The sequence below is a fragment of the Cicer arietinum genome, chromosome 5, assembly GCF_000331145.2.
Source record: "Cicer arietinum cultivar CDC Frontier isolate Library 1 chromosome 5, Cicar.CDCFrontier_v2.0, whole genome shotgun sequence".
In the NCBI taxonomy this organism is placed as follows: Eukaryota; Viridiplantae; Streptophyta; class Magnoliopsida; order Fabales; family Fabaceae; genus Cicer; species Cicer arietinum.
In genome coordinates this window covers 6,068,439-6,074,244 of record NC_021164.2, presented here as the reverse complement: position 1 = coordinate 6,074,244, position 5,806 = coordinate 6,068,439, and positions in this window count along the sequence as shown.

Sequence of the window (5,806 nt, the reverse complement as noted above, 5' to 3'; positions counted from 1 at the left end):
TATGATTATGTGATACTCTTTATCTTAAAAAAAAAAAAATTATTTGGGGTTTAGGGTGTCACACATATTGCTTACCTACTTTTAATATTAGACTATAGATATATGCCATAATTATTTAAATATGAGATTCTATCTTATTTTAATTAAAATTAGAACTTGTTTTAGGTTAGCATAATAATTTGTATATTTTGATGATATTAAGTATATTTCTGGGTTGTAGTACAAATAGTAAATAATTTATTTATTTTATTTAGATCATTTATTTATTTTATTATTTATTTATTTATTCATTTACTTATTTATTTATTATTTATTTTATTATTTATTTATTCATTTACTTATTTAATTATTTATTTAATTATTTATTTATTCATTTACTTAATTATTTATTAATTTATTATTTTATTATTTATATATTTATTCATTTACTTATTTATTTATTTATTTTAGTATTTATTTTATTATTTATTTTATTATTTATTTATCCATTTATTTATTTATTTGTTATTTATTATATTATTTATTTATTCATTTACTTATTTAGTTGTTTATTTTATTATATATTTATTTATTTATTTATTCATTTACTTATTTATTTATTCATTTTTTATTTTGTTATTAACTTATTTATTATTTATTTTATTATCCATTTATTCATTCACTTATTTATTTATTTATTTATTTATTATTTTATTATTTATTTATTTATTTATTTATTTATTCATTACTTATTTATTTATTATTTATTTATTTTATTAACTATTTATCCATTTATTTATTTATTTATTCATTACTTATTTAGTTATTTATTTTTATATTTATTTATTCATTTACTTCTTTATTTATTTATTATTTATTTTTTTATTTATTTATTTATTTATTCATTTATTTATAGTAAGTAATTTATTTGTATTTGGTGGTTGTGTGGCTATAATTCTCTCGCGGAGTATTAGAGACGACTGTAACACCCCGGCCCTCCAGCGTTACGGGCAATGTTACCTCACGATGATAATAATAACATATAGTAAAATAGAGTTGTCTAATAAATATGTAATTATTACTTTATTTGACAATACTATTTAATTATATGTTATTATTATCTTTGTTTTGTAGTTTTACTTTTTAACGAAGATAATAATAACATAAAAAAAAATAGAGTTGTCAAATAAATATGTAATTATTACTTTATTTGATAACTCTATTTTATTATATGTTATTATTATCGTTGTTTGACAGTTTTACTTAATAAAGAAGATAATAATAACGTATAACAAAATAGAGTTATCAAATAAAGTAATAATTACATCTTTATTTGACAACTCTATTTTATTAGGGTTTAGTGTATTAGGGTTTTTAGGATTTAAAAAATCTTGTTTAGGGTTTAAGAAATCACGTTTAGAGATTAGGTTTTAGGGTTTAGGATTTCGACTTTAGACGATGACTCGTGTTTGAAATCTGGCACGCAACCCGAAACAAAGTTATAAATTTAGGAAAAAAATGTCGTAAGGGATTCCGGGTCCTTGATTTCATTTGGAAATTTCAGGGGATTTGAAATCCGTATTTTCGGATAAGACGATGGTTAGTGTTTGAAATCTGACGTGAAACCCAAAATACAGTTATAAATTTAGGAGAAAAATTTTATAAGGGTTTCCAAGTCCTCTTTTCATCTGGACTTTGTTGGACTTTAGTCCTTTGAATCCTAATTTTGACATAATTAACAAATCAACAATGTTTATACACCACATGACATGATAAATCTAATATTTGAATTGAGCAAGATTTCAGGAACAACAATCCAATCCTACACACTTGGAATATATTGCTTGGAACACAAGAAATCAACAAAAGTTGATTTTTGACTGAAGCAAATCGATTGGGAAATCGATTTCATAACAAGGGTGTAAGGATAAGTATATGTTTGTGATTGTATAATCGATTGGGAAATCGACTGACTAAATTAGATTTGAAAATTGAACAAGTCAGTGGCAACCTGATTTACAGGGTAATCGATTGACAAATCGATTGTACATATCACAAAATGAAAACTAATTGAAATAAATCGATTGGGAAATCGATTGGAAAAGTCACAGTGATACCTCAGTTTTAAGGGTAATCGATTGGCAAATCGATTGCTTAAATATCTTTGCAAAATAACTTTCCCTGTGATAAACACAATCGATTGGACAATCTATTGTGTGAGATTTCAATCAAGTTAAGTTTGGTTGCAATCGATTGGCAAATCGATTGAACTAAACACCAGGTAAGAACTTTTCAGAAAACAAATACCAAATCGACTGGCACATCGACTAACATCAAAATAGCTGAGTCACTGACTTAAACACAATCGATTGGGGAATCGATTGAAACAAATGTTTTGATATCTCAGTGAACTCCCAGTTTGTGGCCAAATCGATTATGCAATTTGGTCGAAATCGATTGGGAAATCGATTGAACCAAATCCCAGGTAAGAACGTTTTCAGACAAATACATACAAATCGATTGGCACGTCGATTAGTATCAAAATAGCTGAGTCACTGACTTAAACTCAATCGATTGGCAAATCGATTGACAAAACCTTTTGAAAACCCAGTGAACTCTGAGCGTGTGACCAAATCGATTTTAAGTATTTGTTAATCGATTATGAAGATTTGATAAATCGATTATGGAATCGATTGATATGTGTTTCAGTTTGAACATAACATCTGCAATCGATTACGAAATCGATTCATATCAGTCTTAACATAATCACTGAGAAATGTTGTTTAAAGAATCGATTGGTAAATCGATTGGGTTATATAGTTTCAAGATTCAAGAAAAACAAGACACACGATAATCGATTGGCAAATCGATTAGACTGGTTTATCACTTTACGAAATCGATTGGTAAATCGATTGATTAATGTGTTTTTCAGAAACTATATAAACTGTCTTCAATCTGTCTTTCAATAACATGAATGATAATAACAATGATATCAATCTGAAATATACATTGAATATTCTTGATACACAATAACACTTGGTTAATACATTGAGATTACTTTTTCAGATCAAATAGAAAAAGAGGATTATCAACAATCAAAAAGATAGCTGGAAAAGTGATCTTGAAAGACAAGGATTCTCATAAACAAATCTTTGATATCCAGAATTGTGAGAAGCCATTTTGACCAAGATTGAAGACTACTTTTTGTTCTTTCTGTATTCTGTTTGTAATAATTCTTTGAAACAAAAACAAAGCGAGAAAATCCAGCTAGAAACTGGTGACTACTTTCTTGGGTGAGAGTGCTCAACAAGAAAGAGTTGTACTTTGATTCTGTGATAGGTTGCTGAGTATCTACAAGGATCAGAGGGTGATCAATAGGAAAGAGATCATTAAGATAGATAGGTTTCGGGGAGGAAACTGGACAATCTGTAATTGATTCTTTCTATTGGAGAAGAAAATCTGAAATCCGTTTGGATTTGCAGGACTGGATGTAGGTTGTCAAGTGGACAACTGAACCAGTATAAATCCTTGGTGCAATCTTCTCTAACCCTTATCTCCTTTGATTTACTATCTTGATATATCTGTATATGTGATTAAAATTAGATGCATGTTAAACATATTCTGTAATAAGTAATATTGTTTAATCTGATAATTTGACTTGTATGCATCTTGATTAATCTCATATCAATCTAATAAAACTTGCTAATCTTGTATGCCACAATTTAATTTCCGCTGTGTGTATGAAATTGATTTAATTTCATAAAGAACTGATACATTCTGATATATTCCGCTTATTACGAGGTCATATATACCAACAATTGGCCTCAGAGCCTAACTTTTCGAGAGGTAATACTCATAAAAGCACTATGGCCTCAAACGATTTTCTGGGAGAAGGCGCATCGTTAGCAAGACCTCCAGCTTTCAACGGAACAGCTTATATGTACTGGAAGCACAGGATGCTAATCTTCTTGGAAGCCAGTGGCATAGACATCCTTGACGCTGTTGAAAACGGTCCATATATTCCCAAGATTGCAGGAACGAATGACTCAATGATTCTCAAGCCTAGAGCCGACTGGTCAGATGATGACAAGAAAAAGGTAGGTTATAATGCAAAGGCTAAGAACATTATAACATCTGCTCTTTGTGCAGAAGAATTTTTTAGAGTGTCAAACTGCAAGTCAGCAAAAGAAATGTGGGACATTCTTCAAGAAACACATGAAGGAACCACAGACGTGAAGAGAGCTCGCGTAAACACACTGATGCACGAATATGAATTATTCAGCATGAAAAGGGACGAATCCATCAGTGATCTGCAAACCAGATTCACACACATTGTGAATAATCTTCATGCATTGGGAAAGCAAGTGGATAACGAACAGCAGATTGGAAAGATTATGAGATGTTTAACCAGAGAATGGCAGCCAAAGATAACAGCCATAGCAGAATCTAAAGATCTAGCAAAGATGACGACTGCAACTTTGTTTGGTAAACTAAGAGAACACGAAATGGAATTACATCGACTGGACGAATCAGAAATGGAAAGCCGCAAAAAGAAAGGACTATCCCTGAAGGTTCAAGCCCAGCAATCGAAAACTGAATCAGATAGCTGCTCAGATCAATCCAGTAGTGAATCTGAAGAGCCGGAAATAGGGTTGCTTGTCAAGAAATTTAAGAAGTTTCTGAAGAAGAAAGACAACAAATTCAGAAAACCATCTAGCTCCAAGACTACTGACAACAAGACCATTACATGCTATGAATGTGGTAAAACTGGTCACATAAAGTCAGAATGCTACAAATTGCAAAACAAGAATAGAGCTACAAAATCAAAAGGCAAGGAACCAGTCACCAAAACCAGAAAAGCTTATATTGCATGGAATGATAACGATGAATCCTCTGCCTCTTCTGATGAAGAAGAAGTCAATTTGTGTCTCATGGCAAATACAGATTCAGAATCAGAAAATGAGGTTAGTTCACAATCTAATCCAACATATGATGAGCTACAAGAAGCTTTCAATGAACTGCATGATGATTATGTGAATTCCATAAAACAGTTGTTAAGCACAAAGAAAATGCTTGAACAAATGAATGTTGAGCATAAAGAAATTGAAAATTTATGTGAACAACTGAAAAAGGATTCACATGAAAAATCTGCAAAGTGCATTGAACTTGAAAATACTGTTGCATCATTAAAATCTGATTTATTGAAGTTTGCTAATAGTAAAGATAAACTGAATGTCATACTTAGCAATCAAAGACATGTTCATGAAAAATCTGGTTTAGGATATACACCAAATATGCATGTTAAAAGAAATAAAAACAGATATGGTATTGGTTATATGCAAACCAGAAATGTCAAACATGGTCAAAAATCTGCTATTGCTAAGAGTATGTATGACATCTTTACTAAACCAAACAAACATTCATCCTTTGATGGCAAATGTCATTTCTGTTGCAGAAAGGGACATTTTGTATCAAATTGCACATTTAAAAAATTAGCCAATAGAGGATGGAAGCAAGTTTGGATAGCAAAGAAATCTGTATTTGAAACTGACCCCCCAGGACCCACTTTGAATTGGGTACCTAGATCCAAAACTTAATTATTTTTTGTAGGTGTGCTTGACATCCACCAAGCAAGATTGGTATTTGAAAGTGGATGCTCAAGACACGTGAAAGGAGACAAGTTTGAGAGTCTTGTCTTTAACATTAAATGAAGTTAAATGAAGAAAGATTGGTCAACCAAGTTGTATTGATGACACAGGAAAAGAGTCAATGGCATTTAATCAGAAAGTTTTTTTTTGTTTAAATCGATTGGGTAATCGATTTCACG